The 10110-nt window shown below is 40.3% G+C and overlaps 1 non-coding gene across 1 annotated transcript; it reads left to right on the top strand.

Annotated features, from left to right (window-relative positions):
• Positions 1–9791: 9791 nt before the first annotated feature.
• Positions 9792–9898, top strand: LOC127088571 (small nucleolar RNA R71). The gene has a single exon (XR_007790402.1). It is a non-coding gene; the product is annotated as a small nucleolar RNA R71 (small nucleolar RNA).
• The last annotated feature ends 212 nt before the right edge of the window (positions 9899–10110 follow it).

The following is a 10110-nucleotide window of genomic DNA, read 5'->3' as shown; positions in this document are numbered from 1 at the left end:
TATATGCCTAGTTGTAACTAAGTTTGGATGATGAAACAAATGAAATCAAGGCTCTATTTATAGGCAAGAAAAAAACATGGAGATTACAAGGATGCCCCTAAGTTTGAAAATGGTCGGGAACCATTTTGTTCTTGTGGCGCCCGCCATAGGAGGACATTGCAGCAGCCAAGTGGAGATCGTGGGAGGCGTGGCATTTGAGGAGAGGTTGAGACTGGGACACGTAATGGCTGGACCCATGGCGCCCGCCACAAGTGTAAAATGCTGATTTTATGGCTTTTTAACTCATTTTCGCTCCTTTTCTCGATCGGGGCTCCGATTAGACTGAAAACCTGAAACTCAAGAAAAACATAGTAATAACATAACAAAATAACAATAAAAAAACTAAAATGCATGCGGAATCGGAGTCGAAAATATGGTGAATTTCAGTGTCATCAAATTCTCCCACACTTAAACCCTTGCTTGTCCTCAAGCAAAACACTTAAAAGCTCAAAGAAGAAAAACCGGTGTCGACGAGTGATTCGGGCTAAAAGGGCTTCTAAGTTCTAGTCGGGATGCAGTGATGGGTACTAACTGAGTGAACCAAGGGTATTGTGATGACACTTATCCGCAGACACATACATAAACTCCACTCTTATATATTGACCAACCCATATAATCCCACAATACCTAGGCCTACCTCTTCATCTCTTTTTGTGTCCTTTTCATTCAGGCGCAATCACATTAAGCTCGTTATCCGTACATGCTTCATAGTAGAGTGACCGGTTAGTGATTATGATCCTAAACATGGGGTTTTTGGCACATAAATCTGTGTAAACCCTTTTATTTGACCGAAGTGCTGTTGTGGGGGATCGGATCGTAATCCGTCATACCGAGTTCAGCGCCAGATACCCCTGAACCAACTAATAATGGGTGAGTTTTTTTCTTTTTCTTTTGCAGCAAATTTTTACAACTTTTTGGTTTAAATGACCTTGTGAGGGTCACCTATCCCGGAGTTTCCTTTTTCTTTATTTATTGCACTGGATCATTCACTTATGTTCATCGGTCCCCTACGTAAAGCCTGCTTAGGCCGGAGCTGACTGCTAGAATAAACTAATGAGGACTATACTGAAATGATAATTAAGGCCATGGTATATGGGGTTTCGGGAGTGATTCCTATATTCATGAAGTCTATGGTGCTAAAATGATACTGATGTTTCAAAAAGTTCTCCCAGGTCACCACATCCTAACTCAAACCTGTCTTAAAACCCAAAAACATTCAAAACAACACCGTTTTGTTTTGCAAAAAAAAAAAAATTGGTAGGGCTAAAGGAGTGGGGAGATGAGGATGTACTAAATATACACTATATTGGTGACTCGTCAGACGCATGTATTTTCTAAAACACACTAACTAAAAACAAAATAAAACAAAGTAAACAACTAAAAGGCAATAAAAATAAACAATCTAACTAAAAAACAACAAAGGGAAATAGAAAGCGATAAAATCTCCTCCCACACTTAAATCGAACATTGTCCCTAATGTTTTGAAATAAGATAAAGGGACGGTAACCTGTCACACTACTGCTGACCACTGGTCCTTTCGCCATCCTGAGGTGGACGACGGGATCTGTGTGACGACGGTCTCTCTGGTCCATCCTGGCCGATAAGGCAGCCTGAGCAGTCCTCACCTCTCGAAGGTTGCCTAAAATGGAACCCTTAGTGGCCTCTATCAGCGCAAAATGCTCACTGCGGTAGTTCTGCTGACGGGATTGCGCGCTTGTGATCGCAAGCAGGGTCTGTGAAACAGTCGCATAGGATCGATATGCCCTCCGTTGCAATTCTTGAATGAAGCTCATGTTGTCCGCCAGTTGTTGCTGAATGGTAGAGAGTAGGCCATCACGCCTTTGTTCTCTAGCCATATGGTCTCGCCACATCTCCTTAGTAATATAGAATCCAGGAGAAGAACCTGCAAAAGAAGAAAATGGTGCGGTGTGTGGTGGTGAAGGGTGATTGGGGGACACATGAGGTATGGGAGATTGCTCTCTCCGATCAAGCTCTTCATCAGTGTTATGTCCCTCCTCTTCAGGAACACTAGGAGGAAGTGGACCTAAATCATAGGTACAGTTCCTTTAATTACGTACATCAGTACGTCTAGTGCATGGTAAGGCAACAAATGAGATAGCTGCACCACGAATCATAAGCACATAACCTCCCTCTCTTCTCACTCGGCATAATTTCATATCTTTTAGAAATGTAAGGTTGATTGTGCGAGGAGCTAAGGGAACTAAGGTAGCTATCTCATTGTTCATGTTAAGAGCCCGAGCAATAGACGTAATGAGTCCTCCAAAAACAATAGGTCCCGCTTTATTAAGAGTTAAAGCCATATGAGCAATCATAAACGGGACCGAATTAATCCTCCTATTTGTGAGGCTTCCTTGTAAAAATAGAAGCTCCTGAGCATTAACCTTGTTTGGATTCTCCCGGCCAAAAATAGTACATGCCAACAGATATCTAAAAACTCTGATGGCCGGGTTATTGATGGTCGAGGCAAGAATTCCTTCAAAAGAATTTATTGAAGTATTAGACAATCTCTGCTAGAAGGAAAACACCTCGACCAACCAGTTTGAATCCAAAGGGGCCTCACAAATAGCACCTTCCCCATGAGGAATTCCTAAAAGACCTGCTAGTTCGTTGGTACTATACTCGTACTCAACAGCAAACATTCGAAATTTAACAGTACCAACTGTACTAGCAGTGTTAGGACTGACAGTATAGATTAAAGAACTTAAAAAATCGACTGTCTGTCGCTCAAAGGTAGGCTCTCTGTTTACAAAAATAGTGTTCAAGCCAAAAAAATCTAACAAATGAAAAATATTGTGGTAGATACCCAAATTATACGGACATTTATCGTCCACGTACATTGTTTTTCTCTTTGAATATGTTGAAGAAGATGAAAATGGGTTTATATATATACGGTGGTAAAGGTGGGATTTTTATGGATATTGATGGATGAAAATTAAAATGGAAGTTTGAAAGGTAAATTGTATGGTGAGAAGATGATAAATGTAGGAGCTTTTATGGGGTTCAAGGGAGTTTTTGGAAGAGGAAACAATGGGTTTTGGAAGTTTGAAGGGCCAAAATGGTGAATTAATTGAATCTTCCCCGCATATACCATACGTCGTGGCAGGCGCCATAGGGTCTATGGCGGGCGCCACAAGAGCAAAATTGAAGCTGGGCCGAAATTTGAAGATTTTGGTATGGGCTTCTCCATGCTTTTTTTTGGTTTGGGGTTCCAGATAGCATTTTCATTGTTTTTCCTAATAGAATAAGGCTTGCACAATTTATGAAAATAAAATTTAAACATTAAACAAATAAATAAATAATACTATTAGACTATAATATGAATATAAAGGAAATAAACACACATAATATATATATATATATATATATATATATATATATATATATATATGGAAATATCAAAGTGCTAACATAATTTGAAAACGTACTAAATACGATAATATAAAATAAGTCTGGGAAATGCGAAAAATAATATAAGCATAAATAAGAAAAGGTAAACGAGACGGTAAGCTCAAACAGTAGGGGGCTCATCTGCCTGACTGGATCCACGAAGTACGGCTATCTCCTGACGAAGCTCTGCTATCTCTTGGTACAAAAAATCAGCCTTAGTATCATGTGTAAGATCAGATACCTCAATATGTAAAGTAAGGTCAGCCACCTCCTGCCTAATCTTGGCAGTCTCTTTGCGACACTCAGCAATCTGCGTGTGGACATCTGGGGGCTGCAAAGATAAATTATTAGAGAGCACAATAATCCTGGGTGAAAGCGGCGTAGGAGTATAATCAACAACAGGAGGGGATCTAGGCTCCTGAACAGTCTCTCCATGACCTTCCAAAGCATGACTCCAGTTAGTTGGGTCATGAACACTGGTCATCATCGGATCTGGCAGTGTAAAGTAGTGTATCGTCTCGCTATCAATCAACAATCTGAACTGTCTAAGAGGCTCTCCTCATCAATCCTCTATCCAAGCAGAAATCAATATCCATAGTAGTATAGCCACAGAAAGTCCTGAGATTGAGCAACTTAATGGACAGGCCTAAGGCAGTGGTAATCTGCGTGACAATCCCTCCTACATGAATAATTCCTTCGGATGATCTGGAAACACTGCTAACAGGGCATGACTGGGATGCACAGAATAACAAAAATATCTCCTCCTCACTCAGTAGAGTCTTAGCATCTGGTCTTCCAAGAAAAGAGTGCGACAGTATCATCTGGAAATACCTTATAGTAGGGTTCTGGATAACCTGGGACAACTGAGTGTAAGGATACTGACTCCCTCCACCAGAGATATCACTCCAGAATTTCTCCACTTCCCTACTCAAAAAGTATCCCATTGGCGTCTCAGGGATAGCGTCGGAGGTTGTCTGAAAACCTAACAAGTCACCGAACTCCTTCTGGCTGAAAGAGTACTCAGTCCCAAATAACCTGAAAACAGCATGTCCATCTGGTCCGGAATAAGGACCATAAGCAAACAAGCTAAGGAACTCCAAAGTCGGTTCCTGTAGGTGTTGTTCGTGTCATCACCGAATTCATCCCATTGGAGTTGGTGGCACAGAAATCTAATGCTCGGCTCAATGCCTAGGGCGTCCATGCAATCCTGGTCCGGATAGCGTGTAGGTGCCATAAGGCGCTGGTAGAGAACTATGTAACACTCCCTCTGGGCGTCATCTCGGAAAGCCACGTGCATGTCATCAAAGTTATGCATCCTGCAAAGGTTAAGGAAAAGGATCCTGAAAACACAAACATTGCAAATGATATTTAGTCCTGACGAGAATATGATAAAAAATAAAATAAATTAAATAAATGCAGAAAAAGTAAAATAAGATAAGAAAACCGTGGGTTGCCTCCTAAGCAGCGCATGTTTAACGTCGTTAGCTTGACGATCGGAACTTATACATCTGTCGTAGGAATTGGTGGATCTATCAGAGTGTGGTTGGAGTAGTCTGTTGAAATGTCTCCTCCTTCATAGAGCTTCGGTCTTTGCCCATTTACAATTAATGGACTACAAGTTTCGTTCTTGATTTCTACAGCTCCGGATCTCAGAATCTTAGATACTTTGAAAGGGCCAGTCCATCTTGAACGCAACTTCCCAGGGAAAAGTCGTAACCTAGAATTGAACCGGAGAACAGGGTCGCCTATATTGAAATCTTTTTTCACAATTTATTTGTCATGCCAAGCTTTGGTTCTCTCTTTGTATATTATGGCATTCTCATAGGCAGATTGCTTGAGTTCTTCCAGTTTATGGATGTCAAGGATACGTTTTTCACCAGCGGTCAGGTAATCCAAATTCAAAGTTTTAATGGCCCAATAGGCCTTATGCTCTAATTCAAAAGGTAAATGACAGGATTTTCCATAGACTAGTTGGTAGGGAGTTGTTCCTATAGGGGTTTTGAAAGCGGTTCTATAGGCCCATAATGCTTCTTGGAGCTTCTGAGACCATTCTTTTCTAAATATAGAAACAATTTTTTATAGAATTTGTTTTATCTCCCTATTGGATACTTCTACTTGGCCACTAGTCTGTGGGTGGTATGGCGTTGCTACTCTATGCCTAACTCCATATTTTCTTAAAAGTTTATCAAATATTCTCGATATGAAGTGCGGTCCTCCATTGCTTATGACTAAACGGGGTGTTCCAAAATTTGGGGAATATATAGTTTTTAAATAACTTGATCACCACTCTAGTGTCGTTTGTGGGTGCAGCTATAGCTTCAATCGACTTACACACATAGTCCACAACTACTAAGATATACTTGTTTCCTAAGGATGGTGGGAAAGGTCCCATGAAATCTATACCCCAAACGTCGAAGAGTTCTACTTCTTGAATGTTTCTTAGAGGCATTTCGTCGCGTCTTGAAATATTTCTCGTGCGTTGGCATCTATCACATTTGACAATGCAAGCATGGACATCGCGCCACATGGTAGGCCAGAACAGGCCAGCTTGAAGAATCTTGGCATATGTCTAGAGGTGCTTGCATGTCCACCATAGGTTGCAGAGTGACAATGCTCAATTATACTTTTTACCTCCTCTTCTGGAACGCAACGGTGAAAAATGCCGTATTTACCCCTTTTGAAAAGGAGCGGTTCGTCCCAATAAAAGTTTCTTACATCGTTAAAGAACTTCTTATTCTGGTGGTAGTCAAGATCATGGGGTATGATATCAGCAGCTAGATAATTAACAAAGTTTGCATACCATGGCACGTTACTTATAGCTAAGGATTTTTGGAAGTGCTCATGAGGGCCTAGGCTATCGTCTTCAATGGCTTCTAGTTTAGCTATAAGTCTATCATAGGCAAAATCATCATTTATGGGTACGAAGTCTGGTTTCAGGTGTTCTAGCCTAGAAAGGTGATCAGCTACTACCTTTTCAGTGCCTTTTTTATCTCGAATATCTAAATCAAACTCTTGTAGTAACAGAATCCATCGGAGTAACCTGGGCTTGGTATCTTTTTTACTTAATAGGTAATGAATGGCAGCATGATCGGTGTAAACTATAACTTTGGCTCCTACTAGATAAAATCTGAATTTGTCTATAGCAAAAACTACAGCTAGTAGTTACTTTTCATTTGTTGCGTAGTTAAGTTGGGCGGCGTCTAGGGTTCTACTGGCATAATAAATCACATGTAATTTTTTATCTTTCCTTTGTCCTAGAATGGCTCCAACGGCATAATCACTAGCGTCACACATTATCTCAAAAGGTTCTGACCAATCAGGGGGTTGCATAATGGGTGCTGAAATCAACGCTTACTTTAAAAGATTAAATGCTTCATTATATTTTTCATCGAAAATGAATTCATCATCTTTCATTAAAAGTCCAGTTAAAGGTTTAGTTATTTTAGAGAAGTCTTTGATAAAACGCTGGTAAAATCCAGCATGTTCAAGGAAACTTCAGACTTCTCTGATAGTTTTGGGTGGTTTTAGATTCTCTATGACTTCTATCTTAGCTCTATCTACCTCAATACCTTTTTCGGAAACTATATGTCCTAAAACAATCCCTTCGGTGACCATGAAATGACACTTTTCCCAGTTTAGCAAAAGGTTCACCTCCACGCATCTCTCCAGGATTTTCTCATGGTTAGCAAGACATTTTTGGAAATCAAATCCGCAAACTGAGAAATCATCCATAAATACTTCCATGATACTATCTAGGTTATCTGCAAAGATTGACATCATGCAGCGTTGGAAAGTAGTTGGGGCATTACAGAGTCCGAATGGCATTCGTCTGTAGGCGAAAGTTCCACAAGGGCATGTGAAGGTAGTTTTCTCTTGATCTTCGGGGTGGATAGGTATTTGGAAGAATCCAGAGTATCCATCTGGATAGCAAAAGTAAGAGTGACTAGCTAGACGCTCCAACATCTGGTCTATAATTGGTAAAGGGAAATAATCCTTCCTGGTTGCTTTATTTAACTTTCTGTAGTCTATGCACATCCGCCATCCTCCTTCTATCCGTTTTGCTATATGTTCGCCTTTATCGTTTTGCACTACTGTGATGCCTCCCTTTTTAGGTACTAAATGCACAGGGCTCACCATCTTACTATCCGAGATCTGATAGATTATACCTGCCTCAAGTAACTTAAGAACTTCTCTTTTAACAACATCACTCATTATAGAGTTTATTCTTCTCTGATGTTCTTTGGAGGGCTTTGAATCTTCTTTGAGAAAAATCGGATGCATGCATACGGATGGGATTATACCTTTCAGATCAGAGATATTATATCCTAAGGCTTAGGGATATCTTCGTAAAACATCTAAGAGTTGGTCAGTTTCCTCTTGGCTCAAGGTAGCACTGACTATAACTGGACGGTTCATCTCTTCATCAAGAAACTCATATCTCAAGTTATTAGGCAGTTCCTTAAGTTCTAAGGTTGGTTTCTTAGGGCATGGCATAGGATCTGGGGTAAGGTATAAACATTCGTAAAGGTTATCATCGATGTAGGGTTTCCTAAAGTTATCATCTTCCAGTATGAGAGTTGATGGCAACTTAATTGTTTTTATGATTTCTTCTTTTTCTATTTCCCTAACGCATTCATCAATGATATCTATGGCATAACATGCGTCTCCCATCACAGGTGCCATAAGAAATTTTGAAAGTATAAATTCTATCTTCTCGTCACCTACCTCAAAGGTCAACTTTCCTCTCTTGACATCTATTATGGCTCCTGCAGTTGATAAGAATGGTCTACCTAGAAGGATTGGTATATCATCATCCTCTTTAATGTCCATGACAACAAAATTAGTAGGGATAAATAACTGACCTATCCTAACATGGACATCTTCCAAAATGCCTCTCGGATACTTAACAGATCTATCGGCTAATTGAAGTGACATCTTAGTTGGTTGTAATTCTCCTAAGTTTAACCTCTCACAAACTGCTAAAGGTATTAAGCTCACACTAGCTCCTAAGTCTAGAAAAGCTTTTTCGATGACATGACTTCCCAAAATACAAGGAATGGCAAAATTTCCAGGTTCTTTACCATTTTTGGCTAACTTTTTCTCGGAAATAGAATTGCATTCCAAGGGCTTCGGATCGTCGAGTCTACGTTTTTTGGTAAGGATGTCTTTGAAAAACTTTGCATAAGAAGGTATTTGGGTGATGGCTCTTGTGAAAGGGATTTCTACGTGAAATTTTTCTAAACCTTAATGAATTTCTTATACTGGTTATTGATCTGGGTCAGTTTGAGTATTTGCGGATATGGTATCGGAGGTGCAGTCCATTATAGAAGGTCTGAATGATTAACCAATTTTTTAGATGGCGGGGGTGGTACGTAAGTTTTGTATTTAGGTTCTTCTCCTTTTTTTTGACCTTCCTATTTTTTAGATTCCTCTGGTTCCTTCACTTCGTCCGTGGGTTCGGTATATTCCTTAGAAGTTTGGGTTCACTAAATCTTGGGTTAAATGGCTCATCATAAACGGTCCCACTTCGTAGGGTAATGGCATTGGCTTGTCCTCTCGGATTCTGTTGAGGTTGTCAAGGGACCTGTCCTCCAGGTGTTGTCTGGGGGGCTTGGTTTAAGGCTACCTGAGAGATCTGGGTTGCAAGCATCTTATTGTGAGTAACTATTTGGTCAACCTTGGTTCCTAACTGGGTAATCAGTTCATTAACGTGAATGTTCTGGTTCATGAACTCTTTGTTTTGTTGGGTTTGAGCAGTGATAAAATTTTCCACAATTTTCTCAAGGCTCGACTTTGGTGGAACATGTTGCATAGGTTGATTTGGTCTTGGGGCTTGGTAACCTGGTTGTCTCGGAGGTGCAGTATTTTGGATAAGGTTATTATTCTTATAGAAGATGTTCGGGTGATTCCTCCATCCAGGGTTGTAGGTATTCGAATATGGGTTCCCTTAGGCGTAGTTCACTTGCTCAGAGTTGGTTTCATTTAAGAGAATGCATTTTGTAGATTGGTGTCCTTTGGTTCCACATATCTCACAATCTGACGAAACTGCAGCTGCAGTATTCAGGTTTATACACATATGCTCAACCTTGAGGGCTAACGCGTCCATTTTAGCTTGCATCATGTCTATAGAGCTTAACTCATGTACTCCTCCTTGGGCTTCCTTCTTCTCAACTATCACTCGTTCAACTCTCCATGATTGATGGTTTTGAGCCATATCTTCAATAAGGGCACTAGCTTCAGGGTAAGGTTTATTCATCAGTGCGCCACCTGCGGCAGCGTCGATGGTCATTTTAGTGTCAGAGTGAAGTCCATTATAGAAGGTCTGAATGATTAACCAATTTTCTAAACCATGATGTGGGCATGCTCTTAACAGCTCTTTATATCTCTCCCAAGCTTCAAACAACGATTCTCCTTGATTCTGGGTAAATCTGGTTATTTGGTTTCGAAGAAAGGCGGTCTTACTTGGGGGAAAGTATCTAGCAAGGAATACTTTTCTAAGGTTTTCCCAAGTTTTTATGAAATTGGGTGGAAGGGAATCTAACCATGATAGGGCTTTATCTCTGAGGGAGAAAGGGAATAATCTTAAACGGATCGCCTCAGGAGAAGCTCCATTGGTTTTAAAAGTGTCTGCTAATTAGAGAAAGATTTTTAAATGTTGGTTTT

The sequence above is a fragment of the Lathyrus oleraceus genome, chromosome 5 (genome assembly GCF_024323335.1).
Source record: "Lathyrus oleraceus cultivar Zhongwan6 chromosome 5, CAAS_Psat_ZW6_1.0, whole genome shotgun sequence".
In the NCBI taxonomy this organism is placed as follows: Eukaryota; Viridiplantae; Streptophyta; class Magnoliopsida; order Fabales; family Fabaceae; genus Lathyrus; species Lathyrus oleraceus.
The sequence above is the reverse complement of the archived record's forward strand: the minus strand, read 5'-3'. Positions and strand labels throughout refer to the sequence as shown.